The sequence below is a fragment of the Perognathus longimembris genome, chromosome 12 (assembly GCF_023159225.1).
Source record: "Perognathus longimembris pacificus isolate PPM17 chromosome 12, ASM2315922v1, whole genome shotgun sequence".
Taxonomy (NCBI): Eukaryota; Metazoa; Chordata; class Mammalia; order Rodentia; family Heteromyidae; genus Perognathus; species Perognathus longimembris.
Window position 1 is genome coordinate 57,850,704 of NC_063172.1, and position 19,697 is coordinate 57,870,400.

General features: G+C 39.7%; 1 protein-coding gene across 3 annotated transcripts in view; it reads right to left on the reverse strand.

Moving 5' to 3' along the window:
- The window catches only part of Plag1 (PLAG1 zinc finger), a 45,308-nt gene that overhangs the window by 18,676 nt on the left and 6,935 nt on the right, over positions 1-19,697 (reverse strand). Inside the window, exon 1 of one of the 3 annotated variants that reach the window (XM_048358822.1) lies at positions 17,577-17,732. The exons of the other annotated variants lie outside the window; for them this stretch is intronic. The gene's annotated coding sequence lies outside the window, so the exon portion shown is untranslated. Of the gene's footprint in view, positions 1-17,576; positions 17,733-19,697 lie in introns of those variants that run through there. 3 annotated transcript variants of the gene reach the window in all.

The following is a 19,697-nucleotide window of genomic DNA, read 5'->3' on the forward strand; positions in this document are numbered from 1 at the left end:
AGAGAAGGCAGAAGAAGCTGAGTATACTTCGTGTACACTTGAGTTTGTTTTTATGATAGGACTAAAATTTACTTTCACATGAAGTCCCAGTATCTTTTTGTTTGTGCTAGCTGTGAAGCCCGATCTCTATGGGCATGGTCACGACAAAATAAGGATGCCAGGAGCTCTGTTCAGGAAATCATCTGCTTTATGTTCCTAAGCCAGAGAGCCAAGGCTTAGTCATAGAGTTACCACTCTATCAAGATAAATATCTGACACTGACATAATAAATATTACTGATGTATACCATATACAGTACTAATCTGAATTATCATGGGTACTGATAGAAATGATCTCCACCTTCTGGGAGTTGCTTCAGAATGCATACTTTTGGTCATGTTAAGAAATATATCTGTTGAGTAAAAATAAAAACTTCCATCAGGTGGCACTGGTAATGGTTAGTGTAAAATCAACAGTTAGAAACAAATACACACACACGTATATATACACACACGTTGGTAAAAAGAAGTAAGTACTAAAGAAGCTCAGAAAAAAGTACTATGGACTTTTTTTGAAGAATGTATTGTCAAGAAAGGAAAAATGAGAAGAAAAAAAGAAGAGAGGATAAAGTAGAAGGGTCATGTGTGGCTGGAATACGTGAGCCTGATAGCCAGAATTCAGTGTTTAGAATTGCAGGTCATAATAAGCTCTATGATGAGCTTCTGGCTGCCATATAGAATAATGATGTTTAAACACCTCATAGGAACTCAAGCGAGAAAGAACTCTGAGAACAATAAAAACCTGGGAAGGAAGCTAGAGAGGAGGGACAATGGGAGAGATTACTTATTTCAAGGGGACACAGAAGATACATACTACAGCAATCCAAAGATGAGGTGAAAAGAAAAAAAAATGTTTTCTAGAAAAAAGTCCATTTATATGTTAGCAAAATTAACAAGGAGATTAAGAGGAAGGATGACAAGGATAGTAAGGTAGCCCGCCCTTAGAGAAAGATTCAAACCAAATTACTAGTTAATTCATTTGAATCCCAATGACCATCACTATGAGACAAAACTAGGTCACTCCAGGATAAGGAAAAGGTGAAAAATACAACAACAAAAAGACCCCAAAGCTAATAAAAGCTAGAGAACAGACCTACAATTTTCACCAAGCGGTCTTCGTGTAGGCACTTCATGAAGACACTACAATTCCCTAAGAAAGAGAATGGGTTGGGATAGTGGAGTGAGGGAACGGGAGAAAGAGAAGATGCAGGAGCGAGGGAATGGAGAATATGTGAAAGGAAAGAGCTGGTAGCCACATGATGAGGAAATCATCCTCAGCAGGAGGCTACTATCTTTCAGAATTTTGTACCTAACGAGAAAAGAATAACTAAAGGTAGGATGACAACTAAAGGAAAACTCAGGATCCCAGGTAAAAAAGAGGAGACAATCAATGTTCCTGTGCCGAGGGGGCAATAGAACAGGGTGCAGCTTCCAGAGGAAGCAGGCAGAAACGGACACAGAGAAGAGGGAGATTCTGGTTTTCAATAAGACAGATACTTCTCTATTGAGACACAAGGGAGATTATCTATCTACCTACCTACCTGCCTACCTATCCACCTTGCCATAAAATAGAAAAGGAAGGGAGACGACCAAACACATTCTATGAAGCCAGTATCACTCTGATATGTAAATTGGATAAGGACACAACAAAAACCAAAAATTACATGCCTATTTTCTTGAACATAGATACAAAAATTCAAATAAAATACCTGCAAACACAGTAAAATGATAGTTCACAAAGATTTTTAATTCTACATAATCAAGGATGCAAATCACATAAACAGCACAACAAAATCTGCGATCTCAACAGATTCAGAAAAATGCCTTTGGCAAAATTCAATATTTCTTCATGATAAGAGCGCTGAAGAAACTAGTAACAGACAGAATAGACCCTAATATAATAAAGTCTATGTATGAAAAATGTACAGCCAACATCATACTAAACGGGGGAAAATCTGAAACTCTTTCATTTAAAGTAGGATTGAGACAGTGTTCACACACTCTGCTCTTATTCAACACAGGGCTTAAGCTCCCAGATTGAGCAATAAGGCAAGAGAAAAAAATTAAAGTGATACAAACTAAAGGGAAAAGTCTATTTATTCTTATTTGAGTATGTTATGATCCTGTACTTAAAGAATTCTACCAAAAACAAAACAAAACTATTAGATCTGATGAACACTTTTGGCAAGGTAGCAAGACAGAAAATCAACATACTAAACCATAAATACCAACAGTTCACAGTCTGAACAAATTAGTAAAATAACCTCATTTACAATATTCTCAAGCAAACAAGCAATAAACAAAGTAAATAGGAATAAATGTAACTAAGGAGGTGGGAAAACCTCTATAACAAAAACTATAAAACACGAAAGAAAGGAACTGAAGGCATTAAGACAGAAAGACCTCCTGTGTTTATAAACTGGTACAAAAAATATTGTGAGATGGGAAATACTACCAAAAGCAATCTATAAATTCAACACAATCCCCACTAAAATTAAAAGGCATTTTTGTAGAAACAGAAAAATCATCTAAAAATTGATATGGAAGCATAAAGTACTCAAATAATCTGTGATCCAGAACCAAAAGAACAATCTTTGAGGCATCATAATACTTGACTTCAAATTATACTACAGAGCCATAGTACCTGGAAATAAGCCTACACAGCTACAATCCTCTGACTCTTACTAAAGGCACAAAAAGCATTATTAGCGAAAAGACAGTCCTTTCAACAAATAGTGTTGGAAAAGCTGGATGTCTACATGTCAAACATTGAAGCTAGATCTGTATTTCTCACCCTGTACGAAAATTTAAAATGAATCAAAACCTTAATATAAAGCCTGAAACTTGAAAACTAGTACAGAGAAAATACTAGAAGACACAGGAATATGACTTTCTGAATAGGACTCTTAATTGTTCAAGAAATAAAAGCAAGTGGGCTGGGGATATGGCCTAGTGGCAAGAGTGCTTGCCTCCTATACATGAGGCCCTGGGTTCAATTCCCCAGCACCACATATACAGAAAATGGCCAGAGGGGGTGCTGTGGCTCAAGTGGCAGAGTGCTAGACTTGAGCAAAAAGAAGCCAGGGACAGTGCTCAGGCCCTGAGTCCAAGCCCCAGGACTGGCCAAAAAAAAAAAAAAAAAAAAAAAAAAAAAAGAAATAAAAGCAAGACAAATGGATTGCATCAAATTAAAAAGCTTCTGTACATCAAAGAAGCAATGAATGAAGAGACAGTATAGAGAGCCAGAAAAACCATTGTCAACTACTCATTAAAGGATTAACATCCTGAATATATGTTCAACATTCTTAACCATAAAGGAAACTACACTGGGATGCATTCTTAACCCAGGGAGAAAGACAACCATCAAGAAAGCAAACAACGGGCTGGGAATATGGCCGAGTGGCAAGAGAGCTTGCCTCATATACATGAAGCCCTGGGTTCGATTCTCCAGCACCACATATCTAGAAAACGGCCAGAAGAGGCGCTGTGGCTCAAGTGGCAGAGTGCTAGCCTTGAGCAAAAAGGAAGCCAGGGACAGTGCTCAGGCCCTGAGTCCAAGCCCCAGGACTGGCCAAAAAAAAAAAAAAGAAGGCAAACAACAAATGATGGAGGTAAATGGGGTGAGGAGCATATATACTGATGATGGGAATGTCACTTAGTGCAACCACTATGGAAAAAAATACGGGAGTTCCAAAAAAAAAGAAAGAACTCCCATCCTACTATAACACTCTTAAGTATATATAACATACAATAGAGAAGGTTGCATGTACATAATTGTTACAACACTAATTCATAATAGCTTAGCTATGGAATCAGCCTCAGTGCCTGACAATTGAATGGAGGATGTAACAGATACACACCGTAAGGATTATTCAATCGTGAAAAAGAATGAGACAGATACCAGTGGCTCATACCTGTAATCCTAGTTACTCAGGAGTCTGGGATCTGAGGATCACAGTCCAAAGGCAGCCCAGGCAAGAAAGTCTGTGAGACTCTTATCTCCAATAAAAAAACTAAATAAAATAAAATTTTAAAAGGTGGAAGTGGTAGAGCCGTGGCTCAAATGGCAGAGTGCTGGCTTTAAGCAAGAAGCTCAGGGACAGTGCCCAGGACCTGAGGTCAAGTTCGAGGACCAGCATCAAGAAAAAAAAAAATAATAATGAATAATGAAATAGTGTTGTTAGAAGAAAATTGATGGAACTTGATGGAACCTGAGATCATCAGGTTGAGATAATCCAGGACGAGAAAGATTTGTTCAATAATAATAATAATATGACAAAGAGGGACTGTGGGGCTAGCAGGAAGGTAGTAGGGAAAAGGAGGGCAGATAAGGTCAAAATACACACACACACACACACACACACACACACACACACACTTTTTATTTGCAGGAAAACAACATAATAAAACCCACAAAATACCGAGGGAAGGAAGCTTAGAAACAGAATGCTGCAGAGGGGGTAAATTTTATCAAAGAACATTACATTCATGTATGTAAACATTATAATGCAATTTTTTGTACAATTAGTTTATCTAATAAAAATATTAAGAAAAAACCCCTGAAATCCTTTATAAGGAGAAAGATCCAAAATGAATAAAAGCCCTCCTCATTTAAAAGAGGGAAAAAGATATAAAGTATAACAGCTTAAATGTGAGTTGCCTTCACCCCTTACTAGGAAGGAAACATATCTGTGAAGTTTAAGAGCCACATTCTCAGCTGTTAAGCTTGGAGGAAGTCAATGCAATTCACCTGTTGCTTAAGACATATCATACTACATGACTTAAAGGCTCCAGGAATACTGGAACTGAGACTTGAAGATAATAAATAGTTGTGGGATGAGCTCCATTTATCAAATACCATAGAAAGGTCCTACTGAAGAATTTGAATTCAATCTTAGGCACAGACCTTTGACTTGTGATTTTACTTTTTATTTTTGCTTCATAGCTGTTCAAAAGTGTGTCCATATATCCCTTACTTCCCTTTTTATACCATATTTAATACATCATATGAGCAATTGAACACCTTTAAATATTCGTTTGTGTTAATAATTCTATATGATGTAGACTAATGTAAGTAGGAATTCTGAGCATAGTTAAGGGCTTGAACTCAAGGATGAAGCTCTATCATGTGAGCTATTCCTGTAGCCTCTCTATGTCTCTTATTTTTACCCTCAGGGTTAAACCTTGCAGACATGTTTCTAAACCATGTGTAATTCTAACTAATTTATATTAGGTCTACCTTGTCAAAATATCACTTTAAACACTAATGCAACATATATCAAACTTACCTACAGCACCAGTAGCAATTTCTAACTTGTTTTCTTTTGCTTTAAGCAATTTTGCTGGCATTGATAATAAAGGAATGAATGATATACATAGTTGAATATATACATTCCCAGTGTTATTTGTCTGTGCAATATTGGACAGAACCTTTGGACTTCTTGAATTCTAATATGTTTAACTAAAGAGAACACAACCAATTCTTGACTGTGCAACTAGGAAATAGGGGAGAAGGCCATAGACAAACACGATTAAAACAAAACTAGTTATTGCTTGTTAAGCCGAATCTCACTTGAATAAGTAAAAAAAAAAAAAATCTATGGATTATCCATATTGGATAAAAAAGAAAAATATGACTTCAGAAGTAACAAGAGGGCTGGGAAGATGGCTCAGCGGTAGAATGCTTGCCTGGCATGTGTGAAGCCTGGGTTTAATTCCTCAGTACCATATAAACAGAAAAAGCTGGAAGTGGTGCTGTGGCTCAAGTGGTAGAGTGCTAGCCTGAAGCAAAAGAAGCTGGAGACAGTGCCCAGGCCCTGAGCTCCCCCCAAAAAAGAAGAAGTAATAAACAGCAAAGGAGAGAGCTATTGTTTCTGGCAACAAAGGTTTCAGTTCCCAGTGACGGCCAGAAGAATAAGCCTGAACGCAGAGAAACCAGCACTTGAATGCACAGAAAAGGTAAGAAAGAGAAGGCCAGGGAGCTTTGTATCTTGCTGGCCCACTGGATCAATGGAAGAAAATAGTGGCCCAATCTATTTGGTTAGCTCTTGAATGATCAAAACCTGACAGAACACTTGAAGTTTGGAAAGTATCCTGAATTCTCATGGAGTATCTAGCAAGCAAAGAGATATGTTCTTTTTCTTTACTTGGCCCACTCTCACTAGTTGCCAGGAGGCCGCAGTCACTGTGCCACCTTGTGGTCATGTCTAGAAAGTTCGTTTTCAATAGTCCTAGACAGTCGAATCTGCACAAAGATACTGTGAAGGAGCTTTAAGAACAAATTTAAAGACAAACAAATCTCTACCCTCAATACCACTAAATATCAAAGTAATCTGGAGAACACAAGGATTAAGCAGGCACAACTTCTACCATCAAGGAGCTTGGAGTCTATTGGGAGAGGTAACTCAAAACAATATAATTTATTGGTAACCTAAAATAAAAGGGAGAAAATGCCAGAATTTAAGTACAGGCTAGGTACAATGAAAAGCTACAAGAAGAAAAGATTCTTCCAAGCTTCAGAGAAGAGACTTTGAGGAGGAAGAGGCAAATGAATTGAGTGGAGGGAGGTCAGGCATTGGATCATGCAAGTGAGGATGTTGGGTGGGACAGTTTGTGGAAGCTACAACCGCAAGGCAGGGCAGAGATGGGGTGTGCAGACCAAGGGAGGAACTAGGACTTCCTTGAGTGAAGCTGACGGTGTCCTAAAAAGGAGCAGCAAGGGGTAGAGCACTGGCTTTGCATGCATGAGGCCCTAGGTTGGATCCTCAGCACATGCACATACAAAAACAGTCAAGAGCACAGTTAGCAGTAGAGAAGGCAGTCTGAGGCTAAAACAAGTGACACCGCAGGAGTCTGGGGAAGGAGCCTAGAGCTGGGGAACAAAGAGGAGCCCCACTGCTTGGAGTAGACAGAACAAGGAGACACATAGGAAGGTGGAAAGGAGGCTACCATGCTGTTCTGCCTTGGAGCAAAAGAAAGGAGACACGTGAAGGAGAAGGCAGCAATCTGGATAAGGACTTAGCCTGCTTCGCTTAGGTATAGAGAGGCTTTTGGTAGTAATGGAAAATACTGTCTATGGTAAACCAGCACAGTCTGGAGGCTGAGGAGGGACTGTCCTATGGAAGCACAAAGTGCTCCTGGCTCCTCAGAGAATGCTGTCCTTCAAAGGAGAAGGTACAGAATGGAGAGAGCTATCAGTATTTTTCTTTGATAGATGGCACATGTACAACATGCTTAATTGCTGCTAGGATAGATCATGAGGAGAAGGAAAGGTAGGACAATGGATGAGAGAAGATGGGGCACATATACAAGAATAGAAAGGGGAAGACCAGGAGTGTGCAGATGCTCAACGCAAGAATGTTAACTCCCACAGACAGTAATTTGCTTCAGAGAGGAGATGACACATGACAGTGACACATACTAAGGATGAATAGATGTTGACAGGTGGACAAAAAGGTAAAGGGAAGGAGCATTGGCAGGCAGGGAAACAGAATGGAGTCTGGTGCTATGGGGGAGAAGGGACAGGATACTGAGTAAGCTAGCTGTAGCTAGCTAGACTCACTGGCCTGCTTTACACAGGCTACTTCCACATTACTCAGAAATGTTACTGTTCCCCAGTCATCTTGGGGTCCAAGTGAAAGGCAGGGTGGGCTGGAGGTGTGGCTCAGGTGGAAGAGTGCCAGCCTAAGTTCAAACTCCAATACCATGACAAAAAAACCAAAAGCAATAGCAGGGAGAGGGTCGTCTTCCAGGGTTGAGAGAAGGGAGGTAGCTATCAAGGGTAGTGGATGGAGCTGAACAAACTAGTGCACTAGCCAGAGCCAGCTTATGGGCGAAGGAGAGGTGTGAACGTTTCAAGTATGGTGAGCAGAGTTTGTAAAAGTTACAGGCTATGGTCCTCAAGGGCCATTTATGCTCACATTCACAGGGTGAATGTTTTTTCCAAGCAATGATGGTATGCTGTAAAGCATTATGCAATGTGAGGTAGTTTTAGTATGTACTGTAATTTCAGAGCATCTTTATTATGATTTAGGAATAGTCCTAATACTTTAGATTTCTCAACTGACATCTCTCGATTGTTGAGGTACCAATTTGAATCTTTAACAAAAAAATTTTTTTAAAGAAAAGTGACTTGTTGGGTAATGTGATTACCCAATGTGTAAATTTATCTGCTTTGTAACTTCTAATTAATTCAGTTTGGCAGCTAAGTTTTTCCTCCACTATGAACTTGTAATATTAATATAGAATAGCAAAGTCAATGACCATAAAGATGGAGCCAGAAAGAAGGAATACAAGTTCTAAAGAACCAAAGCTGAAGTTGCAAATCCACACACACGGTGAATTTTTTTTTTAATTTAAGTATGTAAAATGCACCTCTAGAGCTAGTATCTGAGTGAAGATGATGAAGTTAGTACTAAGAGGCGAGGTGACTACTAAGAAGGGAAAACCTATAAAAAGCAGCACAGAAAAGACAAATTTTAAAAAGCTCTAGACAACTGGCAAGGTTTCTCTAGGTGACTGTGGCTATACTGGGGAAGTTCAAGAAATGCAAATCCCATGTGCTACTAGTGACTACAAGTTTTTCTTGGAGATCCACATGGCCATACAACTACCAAGACAAAACAAAACAAAAACAAAAAGGGCACCTTTCTGCCTACACATCTCACACTTGAAAAAAAAGAAGCACAGAAAGGTTTATGCCTGAAAAACAGCAACAGATGCACAGAAAGGTTTATGCACAAGACATTCATCACTGCATTATTTAAGACTGGGAACAACCTCCTTGGTCAACAACTGGGAGAAAGCTAAATGATCTGGTGCTTTATTCACATGAATTTAACTCGTGAGAAATCCACAGAAGTACATGGGAAGCGATCCCTCTAAAACACCAAGTTTTTATAAATTAGGATAAAAATCCAAAGATTTCAACTCTGTATTTACAAGTACTACATGCTTTTAAGGAAAAAAAGGAAATATTTATTATTTTATGTACACTTCACAGTGGAAATCCTAATACTGAATGAGAAATAAAATACTATATAGCCATAGTAATAGTTATTACATTCATTTACTATACTCATATCAATGGCCTTTTGATTGCTTGCTTATGTCACTTAATTAAATATTGACTTCTATGTTTTTTCTCACCTCCTCATTCAAGAAGAATACAACATACTGAGAAGCAAAGAGCAGAATTTGAATCTTTTTTTTTGAGGGGGGGGAGTGGATACTGGCGTTTGAACTCGGGGCTTTGTGCTTGCTAACCAGACACTGTAACACTTGAGCCACATTCCCAGTTCCAGAACCTGAACCTTACATAATGGGACCATGTCTCTAATTGTTCATGTCTCTAACCGTAGCCATTCAGGAGGCCAAAATTGGGAGGATCACTGCTCCAAGCCAGCCTGAAGGAAAGTTCACGAAACCTTCATTTGTACCAAGAGCTGGGGGTGCTGACCCATGTCAGTCCCACCTACAGCAGAAAACACAACAAGGAGGATCATGCTACAGGACAGCCCAAGCAGAAAGGTCTATAAGGATGGCTCAAGTAGTAAAGCCTGCCTAGCAATCACAAAGCCCTGTGTTCAAATGCTGCATTGCCAAAAAGTTTATGTAGAATCTTCAGCAAATTTTAATAGAGATTGGGAGAAAAATTAAAAGCAATGGCCAGTGGGGTCAAAAATGACTCAAGGAAAACATCAACTAATTGTTCAGTGTAAACCTTATACTGGAATCATGCAACTGCTTTTTTTAAAAAAGGATTAGATATTGATGATATAAAAGAATTTTTATTTTGGGGGGCATAAAATAATTACATTGTGAAGTCTGCACTTTTTGAAAATATTAAGAAATACATATACACATACATAGGGCATGAAATGATTTGCACATGAAAATGGTCTACAGGAGAGGGGATGTACATGAGTCGTGGCATAGTTAAAACAGGATTGTCCATTGAGGTGATGACTGGTTATGGGTATGAGTAGTCATTCTCCTATTCTGTTCTTATTGATCTTCAAAATATTCTATAGTAAGACATCAAGTCTTAAGACTATCCTTAACCCTACATAGTAGACATATACATAATTGTATTACAAACTCTGGGTGCTCAATAAAAACTGAGTGACAGTGACAGAGACAGAAATAATTTACTTATAGCGTATGATGCTTACAACTTCTGGGAACTAAGAAACAGGCAGAATCATTTTTGAAACCTTGACCCTGCCACAAAGGTCACAGGCTAGTCACCAATATTCTACTCCATTGAAGCCAAATAGTGTTGTTGTTTTTTAAGGGTTTGAGGGGGAATATATAAGTAACATAGTAACAAATAATTTTACTAGTTATGTCCTTCCTCAAAATATAGATTATTTTTAGCAACAAACATTCTTCAGAAAGAATTTTAACTTTTAGGCTGGCTAGCAATCACTTTGTATACAGTAAGAATGAGGGCTAAATATGTATAGAAAGATTAAAGAGCTATTGTCAGGCTATGGGGTCCCCACTATGTGAGAAGAGCAGGTAGATAGAAGTGTACATAGATAGAACACTGTTTGCTGGACTTGGCAGTAGTATGTGTGCATGCTTGCTTACCTCACATGTGTGCGTGTATGCGCGCGCACACGTGTGTGTGTGTGTGTGTGTGTGTGTGTAAGAAGAGGCTTTTGTCAAAGTGACTTTGGTATGGAGAGGTGATACAGAAGCCTGAACTGGTGTGGTTTGGGAAAGGAGCCGATATGATAGTAGGAGAAAGGAAATGGCAGCGCCAAGCACTTATGAACCACCACGGTCTGGAAATCTGAATATTACTGCTGACTACAGACATGAAACCAGTGGCGCTGAACATAATTCCATACTCAGGGGAACAACAAAAGGAGAAGATGAGCCTTGGGCAGGAGGCTGAGCTTCTCAGCAGGCAAAAAACAGAGAGGCTGAACTACAAATGAGGTTGGTGGTCATGGGACTGCAGACAGTGCATATCTGATGGACTCGATTTTCTCAGTGAATGTGGAGTAAAGTGACCTAGTATATTAGAGAATCAAGTTCTACAAGAAAATGATTACAACCATTATCATATTTCACTAGAATGTCCTAGGACAGAATTATTTAGAAAATAAAAACCTCTTGTGTGCTTCAGTGGACCAGGTACCATGCTGAGATTTTCTTTCACACATTATCTCATTTAACACCTAGCTTCTTCAGCCACAGAACCCATTTTAGGATTATGGGAAGAATAACTGTGTTTAAGCGCACTGAACAGCAAGCACGGAGTAAGCAGTTGGCCATGTCAGAGAAAAGAGGTAAAATGCCCCATTCACAAGATCAGTAACCTGTGCTCTTTGCTCAGAAGCTAGCTGCTATCCTTGGAGTAGCAGGGGTCCTTCTTTCTGCTCACTGGGTGTGAGCTGGTTGTATATCCTCGCCTCTCTGTTTACATGGTTCTCCTTTCTTGTGGAATAATATAAATATAAACAGAATTTATGCAGACTTGCCTAGACAGTCTCCCTAGATGTGCCTGCCTGCCTCCCCCTCCCATGGTGTTTGGGTTTCTGTGTGTTTCTCTCAAAGACTTTGGGGTTTTACCCCCCTCTGGGTACACTGTGGGGGTGTGCTTACTGTTCTCCACATATGTGTTCTCCTGTGACACATGCTTGTCTCTGTTAGCCCAGAACAATGCTTGCTGTTGCTCGGGTTGGCTTCTGCCTGGTTGTCAGGGATATGTGTGTGTGTTGGGCAGGTCCTAGCTACCAAGAGCAGAGGGTACAAGGTCAGCAGGGAGCAGTCAAGACAAAGTTCTCAGCTATTGCTGTCTGTCGTGCACTTCACAAGTGACAAGGTCCAAGGGGCCAACAATCTAGCCTCTCCTTGTTGACCTCTCAGGCTCAATGCTTTCTTGGGACATCCTCTTGGAAGAATGACTTTGACCACATGGCCCCCAAGTGCCGTTTCATGAGTGCTTAGCCTCCATTTGCCACAATCGACCTAGAGTACTCCTGAAAATAGAAAGCTGAGGTATTTACTATGCGCCCAGTTCTCAGAGAAGTCAGGGAGCACATGGTTCCTGTCCATATCAGCTCAGCAAGAAGCTGGAAATGCACGGGCCAGAAGAGCTCCTGAGCAGGTGAGGAGGGGCCCGTGCATGCAAGGAAGGGTCATCCCAGATGCAGGAAGTGACCACATGAGGGTGTACATGTAAGAGATCACTAATCCCAGGGAGCTGTGCTTCTCAAGGGCGCCATGCTCAGAGGAGGAGCTGCCATCCTCGAGCCACAAGCAGAGGACAGCAGGATGAGCACAGTGGGATAAGGACGGAGGTAAAAGCTAGGAGACCCACTGCAGGCCCCGAGGAAGGCACAAGATGTCTGTCCAGCAGAGCAGCTCTCTGATTAGTTCCTTCCTAGCACTCTCTGACTCCAGTGTGCTGAGTCCTGCTCCATCATGGCAGACATGCAGTCTGGAAATATCCTGGCACGCTCCTCAAGGTTTAGTCCTCTACACAAAGATTGCTTCAGGGCAGGGTGCAATAGCTCACACTACTTGGGAGGTGGAGGTACAAGGAGTATTGGTTGAGGTCAGCATGGACAAAAAGTCAGAGAGATCCTATCTCAAAAAACAAGGCAGTGTGTGTTTGTGTGTATGTATAAATATGTGTACATGTATATACATATGCATATATAAAATATAATCTAAGCTACTAGGAAGTAGCTACTAAGAAGATCATGGTGCAAGGCCGGCTCAAGTAAAAGTTTAATCTAAAAAAAAACACCAAAAAACTGACGTAAAAACCACTTGGAACATGGCTCTACTAAGCACCTGACCAGCAAACACAAGAGTACAGGCCCCAAGTTAAAACAAAAACAAAACCAAACCCTTTGTGAAGAGGTCCTCTCTGTTTATTGTCTCTAAGGGTCTGCTCTTCCTGGCCTTCCACACTCCTCACTGGTATTCTTTCTTCCTGCCCTCCTATCACCTGCCACAAGCCAAAGGAACTCTGCTTATTGTACGCTTCTGCTTACTGAGGGTGTGTGTGATCTGGCTCATACCTGACTCAATGGGTTTGCTGAATGCATAAGAGATGGGAAGAAAGGTACAAATAAAGGAGCGTTAGTGTCAATAGAAAAAGAGGCCCAGAGGACCAAGACAGAGGTAGAGATGTAGGCTTCATTAGCATGAAACTTTCATTCAAAAGACAGGAAACTGGTACTCTGGGAGTATATATAGAGGGGGAGGAGAACAGAGAAGTCTGTGAATCCTAGGACATACCAACATGCCAGTGACCAAAGACAGGTGGGAAAACTGTTGGCATTAGAACAAAGTGCAAAGGAAGTGCCAAAGAACAGCAGAAAGTAGGAAAGTAAGAGGCTGGAGTTTGCAAAACTGTGAAAGAGTGCAGATCAGTTGCACAGGGACAGAATGGCAAAGATGCGGCTGGACTTGGCTACTAGAGGCTGTACATGGGTGTTCTCCTCCAGTGCAGCTCAGTGACGGGTGAGAGGCTTGGAGGACCAGCAGAGGAGGGAAACAGATGCACACAGTCTGTTCTCTCACGTAGTTTGGCGCTGATGAAGAGAAAGATACTTGAGGAGGAAATGGGATGAATGCAAAGGTTTGAGTTTTGTTCTGGCTTTGTTTTTTGTTTTGGATGTGAGATTTGAGTATACTCTGCAGGCAGAGGAAGGAATGGGAAATTCCAGGTAACCTGAGTGGGACAGGAGTAATGGGGTGGGCTTCGGCTGTCCCAGAGCATCGCATGAACTGCTATGGGGTAGCACCGCCTTAACCAAACCAACACAGGTACCTGGGGCCCCAAAGCCTGGGCACCGCAACAGAGAAGGGAAAACAACAGCAGCAACAACACTGGGAGGGCAGCTGTGCTGAGGTTCCTCCAGGGTGCTCTGGGAACAAGGCAAGACATCTGGCTAGTGGGTGGAGCAAAGAGGGCGTCAGAAGAAGGTTAAGCATTGAGAACTGGTGGTAAACTAGGAATGAGGCCAAGCTAGAATCTCAGTGGGTTGATTTCTCAATGGAATGAAAATCCTCAGGGTGGCATTCAAGACCTGATAGGTTATGTGGCCCACGTCTCACGTCTAGCCTTTTGACCATTTTTCTGTTGCAGGTCAGAATTCCAAATGTACTGTGCGCGCAGGGCCACACATCCCTGCTTCCCCTCTCCTCGCTCTGGAGCCATCTCCTCTGTGTCTAACTCCTTTTTTCCCTCCTTACTGTGTGTGTGGCCAGTGTCTACAAAACAAGTATTGAACTTCCAACGGAAGTCACAAGTAAATGTAGATGGCGTGGCTGGCTTTGGGCTGTAACTGAGTGCTAGGGCCACTCATAACCTCACTGAAGTGCGGACTGAAGGTTTTAGGGATGTTGAGAGTCCGCTTTAGCAAAGAGGCCTTGGATAAAGAAATGTCTACGACTTGCTGATGAGAATGATAAAGGGACTCCATTTCAAAGGTGGGACATTAGCACTTTGGTGACTAGTTCCAACCTTCATCTCCGTCTCTTCAGAATTCAGAGACAATCCAAGATTCCTCATCCATCCACTTCTACCCGAACAGCTACAATGCCTTCTTTAACACACGCTTTAACACATAGCCTTCTCAGGCTGCCATTCAAGGCCTCAGTATGTGGGTCTCATCTTTTCCTTCAAGGTATAATCTCTGATCTCACTGATCACCGGAGCCAGACAAGCAAGACATTTCTGCTTTCTACCCTCTGTTGAATATCACCCAAATATCATCATCCCCTCTTCTTTCTGTCATTCCAAGTTCAGGCCTTTTTCAAATCTCATCTCAAATTCCACCTCTCCCTCACTGAATTTCTGCAGTTACTATTTCCTATATCATTCACTGGCAACTTACTGTTTTGTGCTTTCTCTTGTACATTATCTCATCATCCAAAAGGCAAGGAAAAAGTAAAAGACCAATTAGGTACCCTCAAACAATAGCTTGACGTAATCTCCCTATTTTTGCCTCCACGTAGCAGAGAAAGAAATTTAAATAAACCAGATGCAAACAAAACCAAATCTCTTCTGTCTCTTTATAGAAGGTAACTTATCATTTTAAAGTAGCAGTGCTGTTTTTGCAAAGACAAACACTTGTTATGTTTTAAATCGTTCTGTAAGGGTCTTCCTGACTCTTAGAAAGGCATCTGAAATACAGGCCTTGTTTTTGCTAGGCAGGCACCCTATCACTTGAATCATACCTCTAGTCCTTTTTGGCTTTATTTTCCAGCTAGGGTTTGTCGTTTCATCATTGAGACTGAACCACAATCCTCCTAACAGAGATAGGATTCTATGCATGGACCGTTATACCTGGCTTATTTGTAAGCTGGGATTTCATTAACTTTTCACCAGGCTAGCATCCTTCTGATCTCTGAGCCTTCTGTAGCTAGAAATGCAGGTGAGTTAACATGCCTCACAAATTAAATTCCCAAACTCTTTCATGTTACTTTGTGAAAACAATCATAGCAGATCTACTTTTGTCTTAAGGGTGCTGTAAAGAAAAAATAAGATGAAGTAGAGAATTTAAAAAACATTCTTCCTCTTAAGGTGATACTACAGTAGTTCTGATTCAAAATTTAATCACATTTCCCATATCACTCAGGTTTAAAAATTTAAGGCGGTATTTATGTGCGTGAGACACATAAAGAAATCCCTGAGCCCCCAACCCATGATGAGATGACATGAATGACAAAATGAAGATCTTGAACTCATAGTTTTAAATTCATTTTTTGGTGCTGATCAGGGCCTGGGCGCTGTTCCTGAGCTTTTGTGCTCAAGGTTAACACTCTGCCACATGAGCCACACTTCTTCTTCTAGCTTTATTTTTGTTTTTGGTGGTTTAATTGGAGATAAAAGTCTCTGAGACTTTCTTGCCTGGGCTAGCTTTGAAGAAAGATCCTCAGATCTCAGTCTTCCAAGTTGCTAGGATTATTGGCATGAGTACTGGTGCCTGGCTTGAATTTGGAACAATACCATACATTCCCCAACTCTCTGGAGTGGGAAGAGCATTGATGGCATTTCTGCCTTAGAAGCCTAGCACCTAAATATTAACTAAAGTAAGCAATACTTTCAATTGCTACCATATAGAATCACACGGTTCACTGAACTAAGCCATTCAAAAATTCAGCAAGAAATGCTGATTATTCTGAAATCTAAATGGCTTTGCTAGACATTTTTTGTTTGTTTGTTTGTTTGCCAGTCCTGGGCCTTGGACTCAGGGCCTGAGCACTGTCCCTGGCTTCTTTTTGCTCAAGGCTAGCACTCTACCAACTTGAGCCACAGCGTCACTTCTGGCTATTTTCTATATATGTGGTGCTGAGGAATTGAACCCAGGGCTTCATGTATACGAGGCAAGCACTCTTGCCACGAGGCCATATTCCCAGCCCTAGGCATTTGTTTTAAAGCAAAAATAAAGCTATATCTAGCTAAAGTCCTTAGTATAAAATGAAGTTTAGGTTTACGTCTTTTAATGACCTTTACCTTAGAAAGGTTATAAATGTTTCACCAATTTCTTATGTATGGTTTAAAAATAAGTAGACATCATTTTCTAACCTGAGTGACTTACTCAGAGTCAACTTTATGCCTAAGAGTTTTTTTTTTTTTTTTGCAACAATTTACTGTATAGGTATATTAGCCTCAGCAAGCGCTAACAAATGAGTAGTTAGCTTCTCTGGCCAGTCCTTTCTAAAGATGCTGTAAGAGGCAGCAGAGTTCCAGTTCCTGAGCTCACTGATGCCTCTTGCCCGCACACGTCTGCACTCCCATCTCACAGACCTTCTGTGAGAAGGAGGACAGGCGGCATAGGTGAAAGCAAAGGTCCCCAGAGTATGTGCTGGCTGAAACACAGCATCAATACGCAAAGCTTTTTGGGAGATGTAATTTAAAAGTCATGTTGGCTAGTGATTCAGGGAACAATTTAACCAATCGAGTTAAGTTTCTTTTTCTTTTAAGCAGAAACAGTCATATAGTTTCTTTCCCTTCCCCCACTCCCGTACTCATTTTTGGTTTTGTTTTTACAAGTAAGAACTTTTAAAGTAAAACTTCGCTAAAAATTTTAAAAAGTACTATCTCTCACCTTTAGAAATTAAGAACTTCTAGCTTTCTTACTTGTCCAATTTGAAGATACATTTAATAAAGTAGCCCAATTCTGTCTTACTTTAGTGAAATGATGTGAAAGACAGAGGTATTTAATTTTAAAATTTCTAAATTCCCATTCTGCCAGGTGAATGCTGTACTGCTGAACTGTACGGCTTTCAAAATAAAGATTTAGTGCAGAATTAAACACAGAGGTGGAGCACAGTTTTCAGGTGGGTTTCAGTATGTTTGTTCATTTTCCGGGAGTTGGGTCTGCATGTTAGCGCCTGACAGGGAAGCACAGCAAATGAGTGCGAGGAGCAGAGGCACTGCCATACACTAGGTGGCAGCACTGAGAGCAAAACAGATCCAAACAGCAGGACACTTGGAATGGCCAATGGAAGCACACAAGTCTGTCTGAAGGCTGGTGAGGAATAAAAAGTTCTTAGACTCACAGGTATTAGGGTTGAATTGGTTGGAATTCTTTTAATTCTGGCAGAGGTATCACGCCTTGTAGACAAGCACTCTGAGTCACCTCTGAATAGGATCAATCACACTTTTCTTAAGCACTTTTTTCTTCTTCTTCTTGCCTGACCAGTAAAAGGTGAACTGAATATGATTATTTAAGTACCACATCAGAGCTAGTGTTTTAAGCAAGCAATTGTATCTCTCAGTGGATAGTTAACTCAAACCTGATTAAAAATGTTCCCAGACAGAAATTTCTCCTAAGAATTACAGGATCCTGGGAACAGAAATAATCTCAAAAAAAATTATAGTTACAAAGTTGTAAGTTTAAAAATAACTGTTTGAATCGGGTTGTAATGTCCAAATCAAAAGGCTTTTAAGGAAACCTCAAGAAAATCCAAACTATCATTAAAAATATTAAATACTTAGGATTCTGATGAAAACTTTCAAATAAAATACTCATCTGAGTCCCATGAATATACCATTTTGGTCATTTGGAAAAAAATGAACTGTCACAGAAACTTTTACAGACTGCTTGGATTTTGCGTGTATTCATTTTGTTTACAAACTCCTTAGGCTTCAAAATAGGTTCAGATTGAAAAACAACTCGTTAAAATTTATTTACATTCCAACAGTAAACCAAGTTATTCAGCTAAATAGCTAAGATTTCATTTTATGTCCAATTAAATTTATTATTTATGGCTTGCTTTCATTTTAATTTAGACAAATAATTAATAGTAACACATTTTATACAGTGTGCTTTAAAGTGTGATGTGTGCCACACTGTTGCTGAAGAATATTTTATACCTTTAAATGGAAGCTAATCACATTACAGCCCAAATCAGATATATGTGCTATACACAAAGCAGAGGTGGATCTGTTATCTGTATGAGAGTAGCTCTGAGGATGCTCAAGTTTTATGAAGCAAAAGAAGCAAAAAACAAAACAAACAAAGAAAACCCTATAAAACTCCTGTCCTGAGCTCTGTACTCATAGACATTTTCCTTCCTCAGAACACTTAAAACTCTTCCAAGAAAGAGTCTGTGGGTTCATTTCTACCACACTGGGTAAAAGCTACCTTATCCTATGTCTAATTCTATTCTCATATGAAAGTCATATGCATTGAAATAGTGATGTTCAAATAAAACACTAATATTAGAAGAGAAACATAAATGAGCTTGACATTTTACTGAATTACTCCAGACAATAAAACATTAGTAAACCATGTGAAAAACAGCTTTACACTTAGAAAACAATTTTAAAGGCACAAGGATAGCAAGTTCATATGCCAGCATTAGCTTAAGAGAGTATATGTTAATATTCATTTTAAGGTTATAATAAATAGGTCTTATTCAAATACATAAATGTGAAAACTCTCCCACACACTGCAAATTTATAACAAATTCAATTTTAAGTCAATAGAGCTAGATTCCCTTCTTTAGAGTGAAACACTTAAATATATCCTATTTAGGAAATCCAGAAATCAACTTAAGAAAGGCAATTCACTATTCAAAAAAAAAAAAAAGACATTTCACTTCACTGTCTATAGCTGATAAGAATACAACCTACGTATTACAGTTGATAAAAATACAACTTACTATAGCTGATAAAAATACAAACTACTTATTCTAAACTCTTTTAGGGTATGAAGAAAAGGTGGGCATTGGGCATGTTTCTAGGTTCAATTTCTTAAAATTCTCCTGTCAAGAACAATTCTATCAACTTACTAATGTATTCTCAAGGAAATGAAATTGATTCCAACAGTTTCTGATTTTGCTCTATATCAAGAAGAGCTAAATTCCCCATTCTTTAATTGATTTCTAGTATTCAGAAATGCATGTTATACTTTCTAATGTCTAACTAGTGATTAAATATATATATATATTTATGCATTTTAAAAGCCAAGTGGTAGCTCCTTAATTGCAGCTATTTAATCTGAGAATACCCTCCTATTTAGAGACTGAAAGATAGGAAATCATAAATAATCCTTATGTACATGTGTAATTCCAATTTTGGTGTAAGATAAATCAAACAGATAACTGAAATGTGAAAATAAAGCTCTCTCTTCACAATAGAGCTAGACTGAAATGTCCTACCACTCACAAATCACT